The sequence below is a fragment of the Lagopus muta genome, chromosome 12 (assembly GCF_023343835.1).
Source record: "Lagopus muta isolate bLagMut1 chromosome 12, bLagMut1 primary, whole genome shotgun sequence".
NCBI lineage: Eukaryota > Metazoa > Chordata > Aves > Galliformes > Phasianidae > Lagopus > Lagopus muta.
Genome location: NC_064444.1, coordinates 9,590,840 through 9,617,465, shown reverse-complemented (window position 1 = coordinate 9,617,465; position 26,626 = coordinate 9,590,840). Strand labels below are relative to the sequence as shown.

The 26,626-nt window shown below is 45.7% G+C and overlaps 2 long non-coding RNA genes across 13 annotated transcripts in view; one reads left to right on the top strand and one right to left on the bottom strand.

The window, feature by feature from the left end:
• The window catches only part of LOC125699294 (uncharacterized), a 138,549-nt gene extending 130,243 nt beyond the window's left edge, over nucleotides 1-8,306 (top strand). For 2 of the 4 annotated variants that reach the window (XR_007379506.1, XR_007379508.1), the window contains exons 4-5: nucleotides 35-4,018; nucleotides 4,255-8,306. This is a non-coding gene — a long non-coding RNA (uncharacterized LOC125699294). The remainder of the gene's footprint in view (nucleotides 1-34; nucleotides 4,019-4,254) is intronic. The other 2 variants (XR_007379507.1, XR_007379509.1) reach the window with 2 other exon arrangements.
• A 10-nt stretch (nucleotides 8,307-8,316) lies between these two features.
• LOC125699292 (uncharacterized) overlaps nucleotides 8,317-26,626 on the bottom strand; it is a 34,645-nt gene continuing 16,335 nt past the window's right edge. For 3 of the 9 annotated variants that reach the window (XR_007379501.1, XR_007379503.1, XR_007379497.1), the window contains 6 exons: nucleotides 25,927-26,142; nucleotides 25,201-25,365; nucleotides 19,986-21,861; nucleotides 16,018-16,123; nucleotides 13,088-13,173; nucleotides 8,317-12,600 (listed from right to left, as the gene is read on the bottom strand). This is a non-coding gene — a long non-coding RNA (uncharacterized LOC125699292). Of the gene's footprint in view, nucleotides 12,601-13,087; nucleotides 13,232-16,017; nucleotides 16,124-19,985; nucleotides 21,862-25,200; nucleotides 25,366-25,926; nucleotides 26,143-26,626 lie in introns of all 9 variants that reach the window. The other 6 variants (XR_007379502.1, XR_007379504.1, XR_007379500.1 and 3 more) reach the window with 6 other exon arrangements.

Genomic DNA, 26,626 nt, shown 5'->3' with positions numbered 1-26,626 from the left:
TTTTGTGACTTCTGCAGTCTTTTTTTTTTTAAAGGAAACAAGTGGATCAGAAATGAACATTAACTACAGCAGTGCGATCTATTGCTCTGACACCTACTTGCCACAGGAGGAAGGTAAGGTCTCTGTTTGTCTCTGCTAAAGGAATGTGGTATTTCTAACATGAGGTTAGAAGGCTGCAGTGACAGGAGCTGGGGCATGCCCAGGTCCTGCGGTGAGAAGCTGTGCTTCAGTGAGGGCACTCCATAGCCCATCGCTCTTCACTAACAGAATGACTTGGTTCCATCAATCTGATTTACAGGAGAGGGAACTGATGTGGAGAAATGAGCAGTGCCATTGGGAGCGTGTGTTTTTAAGTGATAGATCACCGAGTGACTTCATGTAGACCAATGTTACTCAATACTGTCCCATTTGATTGTGTTCTGAGATACGTAGGTTGCAATGTTTTCTTGAACTGCTGATTCTGCTTTAGCCATCTTCCATGTTGACAGTGTCCGTGTCCATGTTGGGCTCACTGCAGTCCCTGATTTGCTAGAGAAGTAGTTGCCATGGCTCAGCGCTGTGCCAGACGGGGCCCCCGCCGCTCTGAGGAATTTGTGTCAGATAGAACATTTCGTACAATGCAGAAGGTTCTGTCACCTTGATTCGAAGGAAGTTGTTTGTGTTAATGCTTAAAGGTAACGTGAGACAAGGCGAGCTCTTTACTTTGGAACACGCGCTGAGCCATTGATGTACGCAGTACAGTAAATATAACAAAGAGCGCACTGTGGTATTTACACCCACCGCAAACACGTTTGCAAAATAGGATTATTTACAATCCAATGAAATAGTACTGCTTTTAAGGCAGAAACCCTGTGTGTTCAGTGAAGTGTCCTCCTCAGCTTTTCTTGCCGTTTATCGACCCAACACATTCCTCCCCATTTTTTTTTTAATGCCTTCCATTAATAGTTAAGAAAAACCTAGGGAAAACAAACACTCTTTTCCTGATTGTTTATTCACCAGTCTCTTAGGAACCATAATTACGTCTCCCAGGAATTGTGTGTTTTATCATACTGTATATCTTAAAGAGCCACTTTAGGTAAAATAACAAGGAGTGCCTTATGAAGGAAAATTGGATTCGTTTTAAGACTTTTTTAACCCTCCAAAGAATGGCTCTTTGTTTACTTCTTTAGTGCATGTGGCAACTTGCCCAAGTAAATACTATGCTGCATAAATACCAGAGATTGGTATTTATGATATTACATAAACATACTCTGAATAATGACTCATTGTTGCGATGAAGACGAACGCAAGCAATATACATCGCAGTCAGTGCGTTATTTCTTGTCACTTTATTAAGTGACACTGAGCATTGTAGGACAAAATGACAGTGATTGGAGAGGAGAAGTCTGACTGCATTATTTACCAGATCTGAGTTTACAAAACAAAAGAGAAAACAGCCGAAACAGGAAGGTTATGAGGATAACATAGCTGACTAATTATCAATATGCAGGATAAGTAGTTAGGTGCATGCTGGGGTTGAATGGAAAAAGATTTATTGCTCTTTGAATTGAAAACTCATGCAGTGCATTTATTCCACTGTCCCAACAGGCAGCTGAGCCCTCAGGTTCATCATCCTACCTGTGGTGATGCTCATGTCCACTTGTGACAATAGTTATTTCCCTTATGGAGCCGCTCTTTTGGTGGCTTTGTTTCTCAGAGCCTCGGTCTGTCCAGTTAGAGTTTTGTTACACCTTTACTGCACTCCAGAAAAATCATGTGAGGGTTTGTGTGAAGGGAAAATGTGGCACATTTTGCGGTGCTGCCAAGTGATGGAACTCAGATCTGAGAAATCAAAATCCCAAAGGGAAGGTGCATATGCCAAAACCTCTATTTAAAGCCAGCAGGGTGTTACTAACTTATTTATTTTTAAAGCCCATGGTTATAGCCTATATGCTGCTGTCCAAACAGCGAAAACAACGGACACTCAAATTCTCAAAGGATCACTGAACCATCCCTTTAAAAATGATGATGAAAATTATCACCCATAGTAATGGACTAGCCTGAAAAATGTGATTTTTTGGAAATGTTACTCTTTCCCTGAAGCAGCCCTTCAGAAACAGCAGAGAAATCTTCAAAGTGGGAGGGTGATCCTCATAATATCCATGAGGAGTGGGATGCTCAGCTGTGGGAGCACTCTCCTCCATGACTGCAGGCCTGCATGCTGTGGTTGAGGTGACGCTTTTGGTGTTTGATGGGGTTTATCACCAGCAGAAGAAATTTGCTCCTAGGTGTGAATAAAGGAGTACCTATATTTTCCTAAGTGAACATCTTTCACGCTTGCGTGCTCAAGAAGATAGCAGTGGATGGGGCCAACCTCTGCAAAGCGCCTGGGCTTATGGAAACCACTGCTTTACTGCATGGTCAGTAGCTGTTTATTGTGGTTATTACACTGTGCCTTTTTCCTTTGATTTTAACTATTTCCTTCCTGGTTTTACTTCTTTAGTCAAAACCCACTCTGTGTAAGGAGAACTGTGTTTTGATGTACTCGGGTGCCATGTGCTGTTCCATCCCATGTGCAAGGTTGAACTGAACAAATGTTGACTTTTCTCCCTTGTGCTTCACATACTTTTTACAGGTTAGGAGGGAACACAGGGGACAGGAGAACAGAAGTCTGCTGGTCTGCAAAGACCAACGATGTCACCTGGTCCAGAATACAGCAAGCTCAGCTAGCTCTACCAGCAAGCTTAGGAATGACAGTGATGATCTGTGTGCCATCCTGGATAACACAAAATTTGTGCCTAAAACCCTAATAGACAACACCTCAAAAGACTGCATGTCCAAGTAGAAAGGAGCGAGATACCTCCCATGTATGTCCTTATTTTCCCAGAAGAAAACAGAGTTGTAATGTATATTAGCAAAGTTGAGAGGACAGGAACTGCGGTCAAACATCAAATTCAGCCACAATTCTATTTCTTCTTCATACTATTATTAAATCACTTTGCCCAAAGCCTCCACATCTGTTGTGCTTGGTGCTCTTCAAACACAGGATATCATGCTTAGGCATCACTCCTTTATTTGGATTTGAAGCCATGCCTCACCGCTGTTTGTGTCAAAACAGTTACCTGTGCCAGGCGGCCTTAATCTGTATTCTTACCTCACATTGTCTGGGGTCTGCTGCTCTGTCTTTCTGGGAGCCTGCGATATAAGATGACAAATTCTGGACAGCACTGAGGCCAGATAACATGCAAGCCCCATCCCAGCCCCACAGAAGTCAGTGGGAAAGCTAGATGGACAGCTGTGGTTTTGACTCAGGCCCAGAGATACTGGAAAATAACAAAGAGGACAGAAGGAAAGAGCTTGGTCAGCTTTCAGGGTTATTCCTCATTTCTTTTAAAAAGAATAAATACATGTTTTTTGTTATGGCTTTCTCAGAATAAGCTTGGTGCTGTCAGCTAGCCATGTCTCAGCAATGTGCTTGCATGATGAAGGCAAAGCAATTCTGAGCTTACAGGCTTAACATCCTTTTTCGGTACAGTTCATTGTAAAGAAACCTGAGTAATGCATCTTCCCTCTGAAATGCTTGTCTGCTTTGCATAGAGAGCATTCACACACTTTGCATAAGCCTGAGGATCACACTGACAAAGAATGATAGCACTGCTTAAGTAGTTAATTTGGTTATTTATTCATTTAAGTGTATGTGAATCAAGACATTTTTTCTGTGATCTGAAGTGACTGCCAAACCTCTGATTAGTTTGTAGCTTTTACTGTGTCGTTTCATTCTTTTGTTACATAGGATGGATGCAGACTTAATTCCACTGGCAAACACTTTGAAAAGGGCAGCCTCTGTAACACCTCCCAAAGAAGAAAAGACAGAGACAGACTGCATGTCATTCCTTCATTCCTGCCTGCCCATATCAGCACTCACCGTGTCTGGAGAAATGCACAAGAATCACACAGTTCTAGGCAAAAAATGCATTTATGTGAGCACTTGTTCTTCTGTGCAGAACAAAGTACATCTGCCCTGCAGCTATCCTGAGGGGTAAGAATGGCTCAGAGTAAGGATTTTATACTCCACTGTTAATATTTGTCAAATGTTGTAAGATTCTCAAGTTAAAGTGATGTATGGACCACACCCACAAATGCATTATGTTGAGACGCACATCTATAGATCTGTGCAGACAGAAAAAAAATGCAGATTGACCTCACTGAACTTTGTACGGTTCTGGACTGATGTTAAACTTTGTTAAACTTCAAAATCTTGTTTTAATTCTTCAGGTCAGTGACCCAGCAGCGAGGCACGCTGTGCCAGCACCAGAGAGTCACCAGAGGAGCTGTGAACTGCCCCAGAAAGAAAGCGGTGGTGCAAGGTACTGTTGGTAAGGAGATGGCACTCAGGCTGGGAAGCATGCATGTTTGAAACTTGGCCCAAATATGCTCCTTTACCTGAACACATGGGAACTACATCCTTCTCGTCCTCTGTTTCAGGAGTTGAAAAGCAGGAGTGTCCCCTGTCCTGCCATCCTCTGCCTGGGGACAAAGCAGGTCTGAGGAGACACTGGTCAGCATTCAGGTTTTGTACATGGCTTCATGCAGTACAAACACGTCCATGTTCATTTCTACCCTGTTCAAGCTGGTGTCTCCATCCCACAGTGTGGGGCCTGCCTTGATCCCTGCAGGCTGCTGGGTTCAGTTACATCTCTGCAGTCTCTTTTCTCTTTGTCACATCCTTTACTTTCAGCCAAGTATCTACCTGCATGTAGGGTCAAGGGGTCTTAGAATACGGGTGAAAGCAAAATGAACAAGATAAGTTCCATGAGGAAGGACAGGCTGGTAACCATGTTGTCTGTTTGTAAATAGACAGCTTTTCTTGGCATTGCTTCTAACTGCTGGGTTATGGTAGGGTTGTGCTCTTGAATTTCTACATAGAAATAAGGTAAAAAATACTACTTTTTCACCTGATGCAGATGTCTGTGAAGTTACCTTTGTGTTTTAGCACAAGACCAGGTAAAGGTATGTGGTTTTATACCTTTATACTCCATAGAAGCTTCTGTTGCTCTGCACCACTCAGGACTTGGCCAGTCCCTATGCTGCAGCTCACCTGTCCAACTTCAATCCTTGGTTAGCAACTTCATAGAGAGGATCTGAAGAAAAGCTCAGTGGAAAAGGTGCACATAATCTCCATAAGAGATTCTGTCACAGTTGGATAATAAAATACAAAACTGACCAGGATTCCCCCATTGTGATGTACAGGTGTTAGTGGTGAAAGTACCAGCTCCTCCAAGCTTTCAGCTGCACTCAGTAGTTAGGTGCTGCGTCATGCAGTGCTGCATTGTATCAGTGGATCTAGAGATAACATATTCAGTGTTTGTGTGTATCCCACAGAGCGTTTCTGTAAGGTAAGTTTGTCTTAGGAAAAAACAAAAGATGCCAGTGGCCTTGTCAGATATCTCTGAGTGAATCACCATCACTTATGCTCACTGGAGGTGACTGATCATTTTTTTCTCTGCAAATGCTTTAAATTCAGTCTGTGGTCTGAAGAAAAGAGAATGTTTTTTCATTCATTTGCATCAATGTGCTAATGCAGGTTTTGCAATCGGATTTTATCTGTCAAGATGATTAATTGTATTGCTGCATGAGAGCAAGGGGAACTCAGATCCATCTCCTGTCACTGTGTTTGAATCTCCACGTAGTAAAAACTTTTTTAGAATTTTTTAATCTTGGCTTTTGTCAAGCATGCAGTTTTGTCTTGAAACTAGATCTGTTGATTGAATTCCATTTATCAGCCACTTTATTTTTATAAGAAAACTGAGATCAGCTTCACAGATTATAAGAGCCAGAGTCGTGTAAGGGACTGGAAGTGCGATAGCCGTTCTCCTACAGCCACAAGCATCCAGCTGCTATTATTTATGCACCATCGACAGTGGGACATGCTCAGACTTGAAGGACTGGTGCTGACCTTCCCTTGCTAATCATTTATACACTCCTTGTTTTGAGCGCTCCACCTTAAGGTTTCTCATGACTCACTTTCTCTCTGGAGTGAACAAATAAATCCTGAAGGACTCTGCATGCTTCCAAGTGTGTAACCTGTCCCCTTCTACTGGTCCTGTTTTCAGCAACAAAAGCTCTTGAAGTAGCAGTGCTATTTATTAAGGTGTGATCTCGGAGCCGTAGGACTTTGAGAGCTGAGAGAATGGTGGCTTCAGCTTGGCTTAGGCTTATCCTAAAATATCAATCCATGGCTTTTGTGCATGCCATGAGTGAGGAATAAAACTCCTCTGCAGTCTCTGGAGGCAGGAAAATTGGGCTGAGAATCATAGAATGGCTGGAGTTGGAAGCACGTACAGTTCTCTCTCCAAAAAGGGGAGCAGCAATTCATGTCGTCTTCAGGAACTTCTGTAAGGCTTTAGACATGGCCCACATAATGTCCTTGTCTCTGTATTGGAGACAGGGGTTTGAATGGACTGTTTTGTGGAAAAGGAATTGACTGGATGGCCACATCCGGGGAGCTGTGGTCAGTGGCTCAGTGTCCAGGAGATCTGTGATGAATTACGTGCCTCAGGAGACACAGCTGTTAGAGCAGGTCCAAAGGAGGGACACAGAAATGAGAAGAGGGCTGGAGCCTTTCGCTTTCAGATATCCTTTAATTGAAGGGAATGGCAAATTGAGGCCTATTTCTGGGTTGTTCAGAACAAAAGACTTGATACTGGACATTCAAATGCTGAGGGTGCTGCTGATAATCCTTGTTGTTCTCTCTGTATTGATGGGTCCATCTGGGAGGCAGGTTTGACATTACCCCCTTTACTTTGCACTGCTTCCGTAAGTGGTAACTGTACTTAAGCAGCAATTGTAGTTGCATTTAAGTTGCAAATAGTATGACTGTATTATGGAATATAGGAATAATGAAAAAACACCGAGATTGTCACTAATTAGATGTGCAGTTCATGAGCAGAGTGTTGAGCTTTGAGGAGCAGGCAGGGCTGAGAGAGCAATAAGAGGGTACAAGAAAATACCACTTTCTCTTTGTCCCTCCCTTGTGTACCTCTTCCCTAAGAGGAGCTGCAGAGCAGTGGAGTGGGTGAGAAGGACATCCCAGCTGGAAGATCTGCTGAGAGCTTTGAGGAGCTTGTCTGTGGGGTCAGGGTTGGCTTGGCCATGGGGTCAGAGGTGGAGGGGAGGGAGGAACATGCTTTGGCTTATGTTCCAGACTGTGGGGCTGGATTAGGTGCACGCACTTGGGATGGGCTAATGAGAATGAAGTCATGTCAGACTGTCATTGTGAAGGAGAGAGGCTTGATCTGCTGTGCCATGAGTGCTGCTCCCCTCATGGTACATGGGCACATCTGACAGGACAGAGCTTACCACAGCGCTCACAGGGGAGCGATGTTAGGCGCTATGGGTTGGTCCAGCATGAGTAACTCAAACTGCAGGGGTGTGATGCAGAGAAGGATGTGGTTCTTTTAATTCCTTCCCCTTGTCCCATTGTTTCCTTCCCAGGCGCACGCAAAATCTTCCTCTGCCTCTCCCTCCCAGCCCAGCTTTTCTCTTCTCTTTGGTTGTCCTTTTGTCCTTTCCCTCCTGTAGAGCCAAGCTCAACAGCGTATACCCACACCCAACAGAAAGGGACTTCTTTTGGCAATTTCTCCGTATCTGGGACCCATATGTCAAGCAAAACAATTGTAAATGGGCTCAGTTGGCACTCCTTTGGCACGGGATAGCAGAAAGCACGAGCAGGAGTGGGTTCTTCAGAAAAGCTTGGATTTCACAGCTGTGCCCATGAGCGGTGCTGGGGGATTGTACGACCTCAGAGAGCCTGGTCCCACTGCAGCGGGAGCCCAGGTCTTGACTCCTTCACTGCAGACAGGAGGTTGCGAAGGTCGGGCTGTGAGCAAACAGGTGCCTCCTGTGCCCGGGACGTGGAGGACATGACCTGCCCTGCCATTAGCTGTTAAGTCATGCTCCCCCTGGCTTCAGAGGATGCGTTACGTCTGTGTGAAGCACCACACAAGGTCAGTGTTAGATTGCCTCACATCACCAAAACACAAATTCATGTATTTGTCCTAAAGCGAGGCTGGTGCAACAGGACAAAATGGAATAATGTAACAGCTGGGAGCCAGGGTGTGCTGCAAGGTCAGAGGAGAAATACCCTGGCAGCCCTATGGGAAAGCAATGGTGAACTCTACTGCCAGATTAATCAGGCTTTGTTTTTTGCCACAGTCACAATGTCAAAGCTTTTCTCTGCATGCTGAAGATGCCACGTCTGGCACTGGGAGTTGCAGTGTGGTGGAGCTACATCTTCTAATGGAAGTTCCCAGGCTGTGTGCCAGGACACTGCAAACAGACACATTTATGGTCTTTCAGGTACAAACACGAGTGATTTGTGATCAAGAGAAGGATGTGGTTCTTTCCACTCCTTCGCTCCATCCCCTTCTAAGCCATCCAAAGCACACATGGCTCTGTGATGCAACCTTCCCTGGGCTGGTAAACAATATTGCTATTGTAAATTACTTCAGTATCTTCGTGAAAAATTAGTACAATCCCCACAAGTACAGACTATTAAAATACTCTGTACATTACTTGTCTGGCTTCACTGGAGTAACTCAACAAGTCCAGCAGCTGTAGGGCTTATCTCACATCTCTGCTGCTGAACCTGTGCTCTTTTGTCACTGACTCCAACGTATAACTTTGTTAACATTGAACAGCTTGTGAATTGGGAAAAATTCCTCTAGGAATTTGAAATTTATATTTCCTTAGCGATCCATAATAGACAGTACTCACAGTGAGAAGGGACCTGATGGTCAGTGCACACAATGTGCTGAAAAAGTGCATCTCTGCAGGCAGCTGTAGGCAGCCCTGAACTTGCTTTGCCCACACTGCAATGTTTAGGCCACTGCTGGCCCCACGGCTGCGCTCTGCCATCTGCAGAGTGATGTTTTTCAGAAACCTCCTTGGGTTTGACAGTGAGGAACATGGCTGCTCTGTGGTCTTGTGGCGCACGACAGTACGACTGTGTTCGGATGTACAAAGCCAGCTGCCATCTGTGTTGCAATGTTAAGAAAAGTTGAAGGCGTATTATGTCCAGCAGCAGCCCCAAGGTGTGCAGGAGCAGGTGTGCTGGATGTGGTGTCTGTGACGAAGCAGCAGCTATGGCCTCACACTGCTGCTTTCTGTCAACCTGCTCAGAAAGAAGGATTTGTGGCGTTGTTGTTCTCGTGCGTCATGGCATTATTTCTCTGAGACCATAAGCAGGGGGACTGCTTGCCATCTCAGGCTGGGTATTGCCTGATGTTTTCCTCCTAACAATAATATAAAGCCTTTGTGCATCAGTGAGAGAGGGTGAGAGATGCAGGAACTGCTGCCTATGCAGTATTATTTACGGAGACCAGTGCTGGACTATTTCTCCTCCTCCTTCACCTCCTCCACTCAAGGGCATTCAGATGCTTTGTAGACAAAATGTGTGGGGAGCAGTAATATTTTTACTAGGCCAACTGATAAACAAACATATTTTGGGAGCCGTTCCCAGGGCCATGCAGCAGTTCTGTGAGATGGAGGAAGTCCTGGTGCAGGACTCCTGGGCTTTACCAAAAGTCCAGAAACCACTGTTTCTCCTCTCGTGGCCAGTCCTGTCTCAGCAATATTTTGATTGCTCTCCTATAAAAACTCTTTTTTTTTTCCCTCTGGGCTGTTAATGTTACCACACAGATATTTTCTATCAACCTACTCCAGAAAATTTAAGTTATTCTGAAAAGGGAATTAAGTAAGGAAGATTTACTGCAGTTTAAAAAAGCCAGCGCTTGCAAGACATGTCCCCCAAGGAATGCTCTGTGATCCAGAGGATCATTTCGTACCATTGCACTGGCAGTACTTCATTGGTCAAAGCCTTTCCATGTTTCTTCCTGGGATATTAACATGAATTTATTTATCAGTTAAAACATCCAGCAAGATGAAACTTGTTTCCACAAGTGTTTTGATTGGAGTAACATCGAGTTAGTTTCCATTTTTAGTGGCATTTTTTGCAGCACTGATTATCAAGTAGTTATTGGTTTCATCCCCTTCTCAATAACAGGGGCAAAATTTGGAAGCATTTAACACCAATACTTGCAGAACAAGAGCAGGATGGTCCGTTCCCCATGTGGGATTTGTTCTACATTTGCTGCCTTGCTGGGTGTTCTCACCTGGCTGTCTGTGCTGCTGTCTCCCTGACTTTGTATTGTAACTTAAAGGGGATTACAGATGGCTGAAAGGTGACTCCGCCTTTACCATCTAAAGCTGTGTTAATAGAGGTAAACGGTACTTAGATTTCTGATTCTCTCAACAGAAGGGCCACTTGCCTTTATGATGGCTGGCACTTAATCACAAACGAAGGCACTTTCAGTCTGGTATTCATCTCTGGGCTCTGTAGAAAGAGCCATGGCTGTGCTGGGCAGGGGCTGCTTGGTGGTGCCAAGCCAAAGGAGAGACCTGTCACCATCACCTGTGATCAGCTGTGAACACAGGTGGGACCAGGCCTGCTCCATGGGCCCAACAGAGAGGAGTGAGCTTTGTGCAGGCACACACACATCAGATGCCCTTCCTGGCAGGGGTGGGTCCCTGTAACCTCAGCGGTGTCACAGGGCATGATGAAGCTTTAGTGACACTTTAGAAATACGGGATTCAAGTTACCTGTTCTCCCAAGCTTACTGCCTGCCACAGATGGCCCCAACAGGCAGTCTCCTCCAGCACTGCCACAGATGCACAGAGCACTGACCTCGCTCACACATGGCACTGTCACAGCACCCAGAGCTCTCCCAGGCACTGAGCAGCCCTCCTCTGCCCACGCTTGCACTGAAGTCACAAAGCAAGGTGAGCCCGCTGCCATGCCAAGGGACATTTTTGCGTCTCAGCAACCTGCTGTGGCAGCAGCTGCGCTACCTGCAAAGGACACTTTTCCCCGTTATAGGTTTCTTTCCCTTCCTGGATGTGCCACACAGGCATATCCATGTCCTCTGTCCCCCTGGTGATGGACCTGTGCAGGATGCTCTGAGCCAACCCCAAGTTTTCAGCCGCTGCCAAAGCCCTGGCAGCATCCCACGGAAGCAGGCATCACCTCACTGCCTGCCGTGGCCGCTGAGCGATGCCTGGCAGAGGTGACTCAGAAGCGGGGAGCCCTGCTAAGGCCCTGGCACATCCCTGCACTGAAACACTGCCTACAGCCTCCTGCCTCTGCCCAGCTCGCCCTTCCTGCCACCTTTCCCCCGGGGTCCTAACTCCCAACTTTGTTACTCTATAAACATAATAACAATAATTATTCTCTCATTGGACACATAGCCATCTTCTTTGTTTGCAGGCTTAGATAAATATCATTCAAATCATGGAGTCTGATTCATGAGTCAGGGTGATGGCAGCCCTCCAAAACCTCCTTGCCCATGGAGAGTGTGTTTGTGTGAGAGAGATAGAGAGTTTCACTGTACGAAGAGTAAGAAACTGGAAGCCAAGTGAATTAAATACAAAGCAGATAATTATGTGTAATTCATTTACTGACTAATGATTGCACCTGGTACAGAGGTCTATGAATTCATTTCACTCTGCATTTGTTCTCAAAAACAATCTCTCTGCACAAGATAAAAACTAGGCCTGTGTTTACATTGGTGTTATTGTAAGATTCTGTCTCTCTGGTTCATTCCCCATTTTTTCTCACGATGTTTCACTTTTCCTGAGTTCACCTGGTGTCTCCTTGGCAATGACAACTGTGCAGGTAGGGGCTGGGTGCCATTCTGCCTACAGCAGAATGCAGCCTTCGCTTCTCTCCTGGAGGCTGTGTGGTGTGATTACACGCAGGGCTTATCTCTCATCTGCTGCAGCCAAATTTTGCCACCAAGGCTGTGCCTGCAATGGGGAGCAGCAGGTCATGGCCTCCCTCCCCCCTCTGCTGAGATGGCCAGCAACTTGCTGCTCTTTACGTGGTGTCACCCAGCTGCCCCTGCAGCCTGGCACCATCAGCTCCCTCCAGCTGAACAGCAGGCGCTGTCAGCCTTCACCTGCTGTCACCTGGGTTGAAGACCCCAAAGGCACCTTCGGCAGGGTGAAAAAGCTCATGCCTAATCCGTGGTGGCCAGCAATGCCGATGTCACACTGAGGACTGCAGTCTGTGTGACACTGCTTGCACTGTGAGTTTGGGAGCAGAGCTCTGAGCCAGGCTGGGCCCAAGGCTTTGCTGGGTGTGGGCAGAAGCAGGGACACTCCTGAGGGGATGCTCTTACCATGTGGTGGAAACAGAAGACCTTTTCCAGCTGTCTCCCACAGGCAGTCATAAGGCATCCAGCAAAGCCCCTTCTCCCAGTCCATCCATGTGTCAAAGGCGCCTACCTTACTCTTCCCTCACCCTGCAAATAAATCTACACACTCAGTTCATTGCTCAGGTCCTCTGTGATGGCTGATGCTCAAAGCAAGAACTGCTGCTTCCTGCTGAGTGTGCCAGCACCATCACACAGCTGGGCTCAGTCCAGTAATCGATCCATTAATGGGGTGCAGGAGAGGTAAGTGCACAGCATTCATGCAAGTGGGAGAGGGCTACATCTGCAGGCACTGGCTGAGAGCAGATTTCTGTGGGATGTCCTTTAAGAACAACTCTGGGAAAGGAACCAACTGGAATGACATAAGGAAGAGGGAAGTTACTTGGCAGTTTGAATAGAGGCTGGTTAGTAAATCGTGACATGCTCACACTGAAGGAACATGCTGAGTTCACCTACATATGCTTTCCAGTATTATTTCCACTGAGTCTTTACTGAAGCGTAATAGTGAAGCTGAGCTGGTGGCTGCCAACGAAACAGCTGTAGCAGCAGATCTAACCACCAATGCTGCACAAACACAGTGGGAGGTGTCTCCCTGCAGCCACCGCCAGCGCTGCGCCGTGCCAGGAGAGCATCACTGCCGCCCAGCTCCTCCGCTCCCAGCACAGCACTGCCCTACACCCTGCAGCCCTCCTGGGGAAGCGGCGAAAAGCAGTGGAGGTGCTGCTCTCTCCATCCGTGGCAGCCACATGTAATGAAAGCATCAGCAATTAAAAAAAAAGAGTAACCCTATGCTCCAGTATTGGAGTGATTTGTCATTAGAAAAGCCAAAACCAGCTCACCTTGTTCACGAGTGCTCCCACTGACTAAAGCGGCAGTCAGCGTGTGCTTTGGTTTTCAACCCATGCAATCCTTTTCCGATGAAGACCTGACAAGCCAGGACAGATTGCAGTCCGTGAGATACTCGTGGAGTGATCATACTTTACCTGTAGGTGGATCCTCTTTTTAGATAGCGTGAAGCAGAGCCAGTGAGCTGATTCACTGCTGTACTCCAATTTTCACCAGAATAACACCACTGAATCATCATCAAATAACAAATGATAAAATGAGATCGTTGTGTTTAAGTCCGCACCATGTGTATGGAAATGACTAGTTTTCTTGCAGAACAATTACACTGCATGGACACTTTCTGTGTGCTGTTTCCCAAACGTATCACAAAGGTGACAAGATGACATTTATGCAGCAGTTCTACATATCAGAAAAACCCCACCAATTAACGTCAAAAGTAACAGCTGGTGGAAAAACGTCACCATACCTAATGTGTTTTCTTTATTATCATTCAAAAGAAAAAGGAGGATGAGGTAAACTTCAGCTTCTGAAAAGACTCCATTTTGTGGTTCTTGTATTTCTGCACACCAGCTAAAGCTCAGAAACTGCTAAGTTAAAAACACAGTCCTGGTTTCTCTTCTATTTATGAAAATACTTGCTGAACAATTGAAAAGAACTGTGTAACTGTGATTTTTTTGCAAGTAATGCTCTTGAAAAGCAACTAAAGACAACAGGCAAGCTTGCAATTAGTAATTCTAATTATAAAGTGTATACAGAAAACAATGTAGCATCATAAGTAAAGGCCAAGTTCAAATGATGCAATAGGAGTAGCAGAACACCATGTAACAATGGGCAAAGCATCCAGCAAGAGGAATACTTCTAAATGAGCTATAGTTTTGCCATCAAAGCAACAACAACAACAACAACAAAAGAGAGAAAATAATAGCACAGCACTATATTCTATGTAACTTCTATAGTAATTCATTCTCAGTGCCACCTGATACTCGTGCTTCTGTTGTAGCCCACAGTCATCCCTGGATGACACAGCCACAGAGTAAGACCTAGTAATGAGCGAATATTGCAGAGTGGGGGAGGGGGAAAGAAGGGGGGGAGGGGGGAAGCTCCCCTGTGTTCTTTATCCAGGAACCACTCTGTGCCTCGCTCCCACTTCCATCACTCAGCAGCTATCAAATAATGCTGCCTGTGACGCTGTACTTCCTACAGGCGAGCCACATTTCTGTCACGTACAGGTTAACAGGTGTTTGGAAACAGGAAAAACTGAAGTATGATGCAGGGGTCTGTGCTGCATAGCCTGCGGTGTGTGTATGTGTGCCCCCTAAACTCCACCAGTTTCTGACAGCACTTCATGTACTGCATGGGAACTGCAAACCCTCAGCATTAGGGAAGGCCCTCTGCTCTGCACCAGTGCGTGCAGCAGCAGCACAGGGTTACGTGCTGCGCCAAAGAACTGCTCTCAGAATTAAGTCCTGGTGCAACCAGAGAAGGTGAAGAGACATAATACCTTAGGGAAATGGTTTTATTTATTCTGCCTGGATGCATATATTGCAATCATCCATGGAGCATGATCCACAATGCTGAAAACCATTTCATTATGTTCTATAAGTAAGAGCCTGATGTGGTTCAATTGTATCAATTATGCAACTCTTCTAAGTGGTGTAGTCAAGGGTAAATGCAGGCAAAGGGCACTCCCTTTGTACCTGCTTCTACTCTGGGCACTTCTAATATTTACCTGCTCCTCATATACCACAGACAGATCTATCTGCCCACTTCTATTTACCGCTGTATCACTGACTGCTCTTTGGTCAAGAGCTTTTCCTATGCACCGATGACACAATGAAATAGAAAATGGAAGTCAAGACACTGCTATGTGTTTGTCTGTTGTGCAAGATCTAAGTGTGGCTGTAATTTTGAGCAAAGCATCGCTTTTAAACAATGTTTAAACTGACACTATTATTATGCAATATAATTAATTATAGCTAGAAGGGCATTTGAGGTTATTTGGCACTACCTTTGTCCATTTCATAATTATACCAAGAGAATGACTAAGTTGTGCCCAGCCTAATTGTATTCATTTGGTTTTATCCCTCCTCTCTGCCATCCTAAGTCACTTGTATTCTGATCTGAGAGTTTTTTGGAGAAGTTTGGATGTGTTTGTGCCAAATACAATGGAGCCCAGGCTAGCTAGGCAGCCTCAGGTGATATTGCAATTGAAGCACTAACAATAGCAATAATAATTACCACTAGACAAAGTGATAAGTACAAAACAAACGTCACTTTTTTCAGTCACTGTTACCGTTACCGACAGAAGATTTACCCTTATCTGCTCCTGCTCTGTGCATTCTAGGACATGTTTGTGTAGCCAGAAGATAAAGCTTCGTGGCACGATGTGACGTCTTTCAGATGTACTGGGAGCCCAGCAGACACCTCCAGAGAGCAGCTGAAGAGCAGCAGCAGATGGCTGCAGCAGCATGCAACGCACCAGCCCCATTGCCCTATGCAGCATGGGGGTTCAGTGCTCAAGGGATGCACAGTGCAGCTCAGAAGCCTGGGCTGATGGCGCTGGGTGCTGCAGCGCAGACACAGCACTGTGCAACCTCTGTGCCCCAGGACCTGCAGTTTGCTGCTGGTGTTAGGGCTGCGGTGAGGATGGCAGCTCACGCAGCCTCTGGAGCCAGGCTGGCTGCCCAGCAGCCCAGCCACAGATTTCGTGCCATATTGGAGCTCAGCAGCTGCCCCAAGCTGGCAGGCTGTGTGCCAGCCAGACGAGCTGCCCAGAGGTAGCGGTGAGTAAAGCATCTCTTCTGAATGTTACTTGACAGTGTCCAACCAACAAAAACAAAAATTAAAATAAAATAAAAAAAAAAACACAACAGTGATAAAAGTGACTTCCTCAGAAAGGAATCAGCTTAAGAAATGGTCTTACCTTAAGAAAAAGCTCACTTGGGCTTTCCAGAAGGGAGCTCGCAAGCAGGAGGGGGATTGACATTTTAGACGGTCTGACAGACAGGGCAAAGGAGAACAGCTTTAATCTAAAAGAGGGGAGATTTAGGTTAGATGTTAGGAAGAAAATCTTTACTCAGGTGTGGGGGGTAGAGTGGCGAGGCCAGCCTCTTTTCGGCAGTGTGTGGAGACAGGACAAGGGGAAACGGCCAGAAAGTGCAGCATAGGAAGTTCCGCACCAATGTGCACAAGAACTTCTTTACAGTGAGGTGATGGAGCACTGGGACAGGCTGCCCAGGGAGGTGGTGGAGTCTCCTCTGGAGATGTTCAAGACCTGCCTGGACATCTACCTGTGTGACCTGGTGTAGGGAACCTGCTTTGGCAGGAGGGTTGGACTCTATGATCTCTGGAGGTCCCTTCCAACCCCTACCCCTGTGATTCTGTGGCACTGGCACAGGCTGCCTGGAGAAGCTGTGCATGTGCCATCACTGGAGGCATTCAAGGCCAGGTTGGATGGGGCCCTGAGCAGCCTGATCTGATGGGTGCAGTTCTGCCCATGCCAACTGGGTTGGGACTTTAAGGTCTCCTCCGACCTAAGCCATCCTATGATTCTATGACTGTTTGGCGACAATGAAAGGCTACAGTCTTCAGCTGGTGGCTGGATACTGGATTGCACTTGTACGATAGAACTGCCTGCAAGGGCTGAATACCATAATTAACAGGCATTTTTTAGAAATTATTGGTTAATGCCATGTAATAGAAATACTGCCAAACTGTTGCTGATAAAACTTCGCTTGTTCCTTTGGTGGTAATGCATAATGACTCAACACTGCTTCAGTGGGAAGATACCTTTGTCTGTTACATATCGCTACATTCATTTTTACAATGGTTTATATGGCAAATAATACAAATTCTGAAACTTAAAATAACTAGAGTGCCAGCTGCGTCCTGAGCAATCACAGCACTGGTAACACAAGGCCTTTTTATCATATAGCATTAATGATCCAGTCCCCCTCCCACAGCAAGCAGTGTGGCCTTTATCATCAAGGCTGTTTAAGCAGGACTAAGCTTAAAGGGTTCTATAACAGGGAAACATGCTAATGTAAGTTTCACGTCCATCTGATACATTTCTCATGCAAGTTATACATGACCACCCAGTGCACCTCTGCACATTTTTAGTAACAAAATCTATGAGCCATACTGGGGAATCCAGGTTGTGCTGAGATAATGGGCTCTACTCATATGATGCAGCTGTCTTATCACCAAAGAACATTTTCACAATATTGCAATAGTGACCGAAAGGTTATTTCTCAAACCTTGTCTGTCACCCAGCAGGTACCAGCTGAAAAGTTTCTGTTTGATTGCTAAAGAGTAGAAAGCAATGAGCACACATTGGCAAATCTTAGATCAGGCATGATGTGGATGTTGCACATTTCAGACTAACGCCCACCTTCACTTCAGGGAAAGGAGAAACCAGACCTGCAGACACACTAATCGCTCCTGCTCTCAGAGTTCCCACTCACCTGTTTGGAAATGAACAGCAGAACCTCGCTGCTTTCTATTTACTGCACTGAGAGCCAGTGATCTCAGTACTTCCAGTCATCAATTACATGGCTGTTATATTACAGCATTTTATGATGCAAAATCCTCCTAATGTACAAATTAAAAAAAATATATGTAAATCTGTGCTGAGACTGACAATTCTGATACAAGGGGAGGTGAAGTCCAATCTCTGCTCAGCTGGGAGGAGCACAAAGGTGATGACACACCACTTAGTTTTGGGACAGCTTGGAGGTGTGGGTGTGCGACCCGCCAAACCAGGGTCACTTCACCCAAAGAAGGGTAAGCAGCAGAACTGGGCAGTCATGCACAGGACTCAAACCAGACTGTGCCAGTCAAAACGAGAGCTCCCAAAGCCTGGTTTCTGGTTGCACCCACTGCTGAGCACAGACTGTGCATCCCACCAAGCGCAGGAGGTGATGTCCTTCCGCTGTTTCTAAGGGAAGGCGCTTCAGAATGCACAGGCACAGACACTCAGCAATGCTGGTGCTGGACACATGCAGACGTGGCTGAAGAAAACTAAACAAGTTGCATCAGAACCAAAGGGATTCAGGCAGCCCATCCCACTGGCTTTCATAGTGCTGAACATGACGGGCTCTTAGACAAACCTGTGGATCCCAGCCTGCTGTGTGACGCTGCTAAGTGACTCTTGTCAGCAGAGTGTAGCAACTTGACTACCCTTTCACAGAGCACACTCTGGCCTGGGTACTGCCCAGGGGAAAAGCAGAGCCTCACAATTGGAAGGCAGGCACCAAAAGACAAACATGGGGCTGGAAGCTGGACAGTCCCAGCATACAGGTCAGAAATAAAGCTGCTTTTATTAGCAAGGATTTCAGTATATGGTCTGGCTGTTGCTGACCTTGTCTGAGAACCTCCCAGCAGCAGTGTGCCCATTAGTTGATATGCTGCAGGCCTGTATCAGATGACACTGCTATTACAATGCCTACAGAGGTAGGGAAGCTCATATGTTAACAAATAATACTGAGTGAATCGACTCCTCCTGCCTGCATTGCAGTTGCTCTTCTATTCCCTCCACTAAACTGAGCTTTAGGAGACAATTTTCCAGACCCCATGTATCACTGCAGCGGGGTACTGTTGTAGACCAGGTAGAAAAAGTGGAGTTGTGAATTCACCTTCTCTTTTGAAATGTTACTCCATCCACCCACACCTCTTTCTTCTTTGCTAACTCCAGTCACCTATCCCCAGGACCTACACCCACTCTGATCCCAACTCACTGATGAACATACATGGAAACAGACCTTGCTAAATAGATTGCAGCTCCTGTTCCATGGCTGTGTTTATAGGATCATTTGGATACTAAATCTAATACATAAATGAGAACCCACTGGTTGAGTAAGGTCTCTGGATTTAGTGCTCGCTCCATGAAACAGGTTACCCAGCACAGCAGCTCTGGGTGCCCCAGGACACAGGGCTCAGCCAAATGGAAGCCTGACCCCGAAGAGGTTAACGTGGGTTCTGATGCCATTTGGGAAATTCTCCCCATAGTGACAGGACACTCAGAACCTGAGTGAGGAGACACCAGAACCATTCAGAGGCCCAACAGAGGCCCCATCAGCCAAGCTGCCAAAGGTCCCCAGAGTCCCACACCTCTATCCCAGGGAAAGCCCCGCATGCTGGGGACTGGGACCCTATGAGCTTGGGCTCACTTCAGTTAAAAAGTCTTCCCACTTTATAGCAACAATGTCCTGAAAAGATGGAGGATGCAGAACAGAAAACTCAGCATGGCACAGTGATGCAGAAAAGGTTTCAACAGGTCAAGTCAGGGAGAAGTGGACTAACTCCGGTATTTTAACAGCTTGGCATCGATGCTATAAATTAAAACAAAGTGTGCTGGATATCTTATTTTGTGTGTGTGGTAAACTGTACAGTTAGAGTCTGAATAAACCTCTTTTGTCAAATTTACTACCTTTCTGATATAAAAATATATAAACTTAAACAAAGAAGAAGTGGAGACCTGCCAAGCCAGCCTACTTCGGTAAGAACTGCACTGACAAGGGAGCAATTGTGTCTTAAAGCTCAGGGGCTGAAACAATCAGTTTTTGGGGGCTGGCAAAGCCCTTCTGGAAGGAGCTGCTCTGTATGCAGTAGGAGCTACAGTAAAAGAAAAAAAAAAAAAAAAAAAAGACACTGTTCTGAAAGAACATAATTAAATTTTTGCTACCAGAACTGCTTCCCTGTTTGATGGGAAGGCTGCATGTAAATAGCTGCTGTGAAATATACCAGGGTAACAGCACCTAGGAGCATTTTAATGATGATATAAAATTCACAAGTAAATGATATAATGTACTAAGTAACTTACTAGGCTGAATATAAAACAAAGAGTGATGGTTTTACTCTGCAGTGAATCTCAACAATGAGTTCTAGGCTTACCAGTCCGATGCCAAACATGGGAACTTCCATAGGCAGCAACACCTAATTACTGCTGGGTGGAGGTGAATCAACCACTTTCCGTCACGAAGCCAATGAGGGACCCTCAGACAATCTGCCAAAGGTGGGTGGGTGAATGAGTGTTACTTTCTTGCTAGGCTCCCATCAGGGCACCACACCTTGTGATATTATCTCTGTAATAAGCAAACAACTTTAAATGATATTGTGTCACTGCAAATGAAGCAGGAGGGTGACCCAGCAAGTCAGATTTCATTAGCGCATGAGGGACTGCACTCCAGCATGCAGGTACACACACACACTTACCTTCAGACCTTCAAACCTCAGCCTGCCGTACAGAGCAATATAAACCTTAGCCAAACACGCCTGAGACTGCGTCTCCTTCAGAGATGCACATGGATTTGCACATGCACAGCAGGCTTATCACTACACCGATGTCCTATTTGCTTTTCTGTGTGCCACTGCTGAAAGTTTTCTAATGCGCTAGGTAAGAAGATCGCAAATGAGGCAGAAATTCAGCTGCTCAATCACATTAATATGGGTACAGTAAAAGATGACAGGATTAAATATATTTTGTCTAATTAGCAAGCCATGTGCAATGCTCATGCACTCAGGCTCATTGCCTCCCACCACTGCACCTTCCTGCCTCTTTCCTCAGTTGCAAATACCTGCTCTAGTTCCAGTTACAGGGGACATATCTGGTCTGCCAAACTTTCCAGCTGTGAACACACCAGTGACTCCTGCCAGCCCTCCACTGTTCTGACTAGCATTACCAAGAGTTTTCCATACAAAAGGAGTGATTCAGAAGACTTCAGAGGTGTCGCCTTGGCTGGGAACAAGTGCTGTTATCTGTCACAAGGAGAGAGCTTCAAGTCACCCAAGGGCATACCAGATTGGTTCACAAGGGCCTGAACTACAATAGCTAGATAAGTATGCTGATAGAAAGTAAGAAAGAAAATGGTTGAAAAGTCACCAGGTCGGACTGCAGGGCCAGAGCAGGAAAAAGGCTTTGCCAGAGCCATACCTAGTGAAACTCAACCGTCTTCTGTGAATTCAACCTGCTATAGGCCATTGTGCTAATGTGTATTTTGGCAAGTGCCTGACCCTTCCTGTTGACTGAAATACTCATGCTCTCTAGAAATGACCAGGCCTGCACCCAACTCTCCAAACAGCTAACCTTCTTTTTTATTTCTTCCTCTTTCAAAACCAGTCAAATCCCTGCTGGGTGCCAGGGTCAGACAATACCACACTCTACCATCCGTTGATCTGGTTCCTCCTTGTTTCTTCTGTTTAGAACTGCTTCATGGTAACACAAAAGCCATAGCAACAACATTAGGATGGTCACTCTTGGTGGCCAGGCTGGGAAGAAAGGAAATCCCAACAGAGGAGTAGTAGGTGTGTCCTGCTTAGGTTGCTTCTGAATTTGACCTGCTCAGCCGCTCCCTACCAAAAATTCCCTCAACCAGCACATCAGGCTCATGCTGTAGGTGTCACAAACTCCACACATGTAATCAACTGGCTTCTTCTGAAAGGGATTAGCCTAAGCATTAGCAAAGAGCTAGATATCATTTTTAAGGTATCAGTACATTTTTTATCCGGGAACATTACCAAGCAAATTCATTTGGAAGCCATTTCCAAACACACTGACAAGAATGCAACTCAGAACAGGCAGCATGGATTTACTAAGGTCAAACTGTACCTGGCCAACATGGTTGTCTTCTGTGCTGAAATGACGTGCTGGATAAACAAGTTAGGGATGTTGTGGATGTCACTTACTTTGGTTTTAGAATAGCCTGTAACATTGTCTCCTGTCCAAAACAAACTGGGGTGGTACAGACTTCATGGATGGTCCACAGCACGCCTGGAAAAAGCACATGAAGCTCAAAAGGCAATAATGGTCAACAACTAGACTTCTAATTAATTGCATTAAGAAATGGCATTTTTCAAGGGACAAAACTAGAGCCTGTCTTCACTAACATCCTGGATGAAAGGGTGCAACGCGTGCTCTGCATGTTTGCACATGACACTGCATTTAGGGTGTAGATCATTATGCTGGAGGACAGGACAGCCATTCACATGCTCTTCAGCAGACTAACCTGACAGAAATCTCCTCAAATATATCAAAGAGAAAGACAAAATCTGCACACGATACAGAATTAATCTGTGCAACAGCAGAGGATGGGAGCTGAGTGGTTAGCAAGGAGCTTCACTGAAAAAAGAAGCTGGGGTCCCAGTGGACAAAATGCTCATCATGAGTCAGCTGGGAGCCTGTGCAGTGGTGACGGCCAATTGCACCCTCGCTGCACAGGAGGTAACGGAACCAGATGCTCATCAGCAGTGCACAGTACGAGGGCAACGACCGCAAGCTGAAGCAGGAGAAATTCCATTGAATGTAACTGGAGAAATGTTTCAAAATGAAAGCCGACATGCACTGGAATGGGTGCCCAAAGAGGTCTGTAACATCTACACCCATGGAGACTTCCAACATTTAACAACAAAGCCCTAAGTAGCCTAGGCTCGTGCTGAAGTTAGCCCTGCTTTGAGGAGGTTGGTTGCAGCCCTCTAGATGCTCTTTCCAACCAAAATTATTTGATTTTTTTTTTTTTTTTTTTTTAAACAGCTGTTGATCCGGGAGACCTGGCTGGAGTTAGTTACAGATTCCTCGAAAAGAACTAAGCTGTTATCTCCACAGCATCACCTGCCAGTTATTACTTATTTGTAATATGAATGAATTCAGTGCATACATCACAAGTCCAGACAGTCAAGAGACTTCAGGTCTGAGATTTTATCTTTGAGGATCAAAGAACTGAACTTTCCCTCCCTGATCTTCAACCTGAGCAAAAAAAGAGGCCTGTCTTTAATGCACTGTCAAAACCTCCTCACTTCAGAGGCAGCATGAGAAAGACTATTTCTGGGCTTTATTTTAGATTTATGCAGCTTGTGGTGGCAACTGGACACGTTGTGAGACCTTCTAATAAAACAATTGTTTTGGCCTGAAATGTTGTAAAAGCAGTGTACAACAGATGTCCTCCAAATGCAACACCTACTTCAATATCTGTATCCTACCATATATACACGCACATTTATATGCAGCAATCCAGGCTGCCAAAGGCTCAGAAAATCTGCTAGCTACCAGGAGAAATGGTTGCTGGCTCTTTGCAGAATCACACTGCAAATGTGAGGTGTGGATCCATGAGGTTATGCCTTCCAGCAGCATGGGCTGCAGTGCCAGGTGTACCGGCACACCAGGAGAAGCTAAGGACAGAGAACTCCCCAAAAGACACTGGTGTGCAAGGGTATTTTTACCTCCCAGGCTCAGCACAGACACAGGTCACCACAGTGAGTCACAGCCCCAGATGTCCCTTGAAAAACCGCAGCTGACCCAGGCACTTGCTGTCAGAACCACAATGAATGCCCAGAAAAAGCAACAGATTTAGCCCTAATCTCTGCACCAGCTGGGGTCTGTGATACCAACACAAAACCCGGACCAAGAAGCAAAAAATAAATAAATAAAAGTAAAAACCCATATGTATTTGAAAGCACGTCCAGAAACAAACAAGCAAAACCTCTTATCCAAACAAATCATAGTTAGATCTTGGGTGAGACCATGTTTATGAAGGTTTAGCCAAGAAGCCTGCTTGGAGATACCTCTCCAGCCTTAGCATAACACAACCAGCCTGGACAAGCGCTACTAGAAAACACTTCATTAAAATGCTGTTGTGGTATTCATTTATAGGTAGCAATTTATATCACACCCATCATACACACTAATCTGGCAGCTATGATTGTCAAATCAGACTGCTTCTTCCCCAATACCCCCTGCCCAGAGCCCACCTCACTGCCCACACTCTCTTAGCAAAACAACTACTTCCCACCTGACATGGCCATCCCTCTGAATAAGCCTTTGTTTGAACTAATTGAGCTCTATGTGTTCCAAACACAGCTGGGCATCAAAGATGCAACAGTCTCAAGAGCCAGGCACACATCTGTGGTGCTCTGCAGATAGGTACTCTTCGGTACAAGCGGTGACCGCTGCAGAGCTCTCCCCAGGAGACAGCTGGCAGCTGCATTCTGCATCTGCTGGAGAATCCAAGCGGCTTTGGACATATCAAGGGCAATACCAGAGAAGTTTCTCCGTGTGTTACGGATGCTGGTGGAAAAGCTAGTGTGATAAAACACCTTACAAGAAAGCACTGGGTGTGTCTTCAGTGGGGAGAAGTTTTTTTTTTAAAAAAAAAAAAAAAAAAAAAAAAAAAAAAGGAAGAAAAAAAAACTGGCAAAAAAAGAGGTTAGATGAGGTAGCTGGGACTGCCAGGGGCAATCTGAAATCAGTTTACATTAGAGCAGGTTGCTCTTGATTTTGCTACAGCAGTTGTCACGCTTGGTAAGAATAACAAGCTATTCATATGGCAGCCACCATTGTGCAGCTCAGCACATGCAGCCTAGTGGAAAGAAATCTAAGCAAATGTAGTGACTAGGATAGGACATTAAAAAAAAAATGGTTATGTAAATAAGTTTCTACTTCAGAAATCTGTGAGAACAATTGTTTCCCTGTAAGAGGGCTTCATCATTGGAGCACATGAGGCTTTATCCTAGATCTGCACTTTGAAATGCCCACAGTGGGGACAGCCCACTGCAGCTCCCAGATTCTTCCCACTGTCTGTCCCTTTCAATCTCCAGCTTTTTTTTAATACTCTCAAGTTCTTCAGCTATCTAGAGTTCCACCTTCATGCATGCCCAGAACTGCCCCAGTCTTGACAGGGCCAAGCAGCTCAGCCCATTTCACACCTAACTCTGATCAGGATCCAGAAACTGGGCGTTGCTTTGCCTGAACCCCCTGAGGGCTTTGATTGGGGATTATATGTTACCCGGTGACTGTTCCACGTAAAATGCATAAACAGTCCTGGGAGCAGAATCCGGACTCTCAAACTCCCATGTGAATGCTCAAACCAGTAGAAAAGGCAGCCACACTCCCTCGCATGCACTTGCTTTGTGGCCCAGCGATTCAACAGCACATTGCTGAGCGCAAGCAAGCAGTGCCTAGCTCCCCGCTGCGTCGCCTGGATGCTCTGCAAGAGATGGAAGGTGGGAACAACGACCCCAAGGACAACAGCAACCCAGTTTGTCACTTCCTGGCTGCCAGCAATCGATGTTTCAGATTAAATATGTTTGCTGTGACAGAAAGGCTGTCTGTACTCACCTTCCAGAGGAGCTGTTGTGCTGGGGTGTCTGCAGACTTAAAAACTTTAAGTTTTCCTATTAGTCTATGGTCCCAACACTGACAGTTTTGGACGTTGTGCAGAAGCATCAGGCTTGCCTTGGGTACATGGTGTGGACTGCTGGCTCTAAAGCAGGCAGGTGGGCACTACAAGTCAAAAAGCATAAAGCTTAATAATGAGACATCAAAGCACTCCTGGGTATAACTTCAAAAATCTCTATCTGCAAACGGTTACACCAGGAAGTTACTCAGCCTGGGCACTCAGGTCTCAGAGCAACAAATGAGGAGGTTGGTGAGGTAGCATGTGGTAAGGCATAAACACCATTGAGAAAATCTGTACTGCTGCTATTGCTTCAGAAGCAAGTCCTACCTACCCCAGCACTGCACTAACTCCCTCCTGGGTAAGGCTCTCTCCCTGACACACTTTGTCATGTCTTTTAATTTAGGAGGAGGGAAAAAGCTTGGCTTCTTCCAAAAAGCAAAGAACTGTATTCAGGTAATTGTTAAATAGCAAAATGCTCTCTGTGCCCATTTGCATTGCTCCAAGAAACAAATTTTCAAGGACTATTTACTTTATTATTAAAGTAAAAATGCACAAATGATAACATTTCTTTGAAGAAACATCACACGAACCCAAATGCACAAAAAATGCCTGGAAAACACCCTATCTTGCACAGAAAGCAAAAGCTGCTCCTAAGTTTCACTTACTGCAGCAACTGCTTCACAGCCAGTTTCCCCATTTGCTTCAATGCTCAGAAAGTTCCTTTGGAAACCACTCAGCACACCAAGCACACACACGAAACACAGGGAAGAGCCAAGTTACTTCTAGCAATTGCTCTCAGGTACCAGCATAAAGAACAGAGCTGTTCACATTGTCCCCAGGCCACGATCTGGGGGCAACATCTTCTGGTATCACAGAAGAACCTGGAAAGAAAGAGGTAGCTTTGAAAACTCTTCTCAACTGTGTAATTTGGTCCAAACTAATCCACTGGGTTTCCACTACCACTCACCTTTGGATTGTCCCTGCATTCCCTACCCTGGGCAACACCAGAAACTCCCAGCTAAAAGCAGAAGCAGCTGCCAGCCATGCTGTATGACCACTGCTCTAACAATCTCATGCCCTCCACAGCTGGGCACAAGGCAGAGGTAGAGATGCTTTCCCTGCTGGGTCCGGCCCCAGGACCACCATTAGCTACAGAGCCTATGGATGTTGCAGGGCACACACAGCGTGCTGACAGTTGTCATACAGGTTGGTGGTTATTTTTACTGTGCAGCATGTGTCTATTGGTCAAAATACAAGTGTAAAGAGGACTGCAGACAATGAGCACTTTCAGCATTCATCTCTAAGACAGCATGAAATACTACAGTGACCTGGGGCTGTAGCTAAGCACCTGAGCACCTCTAAATA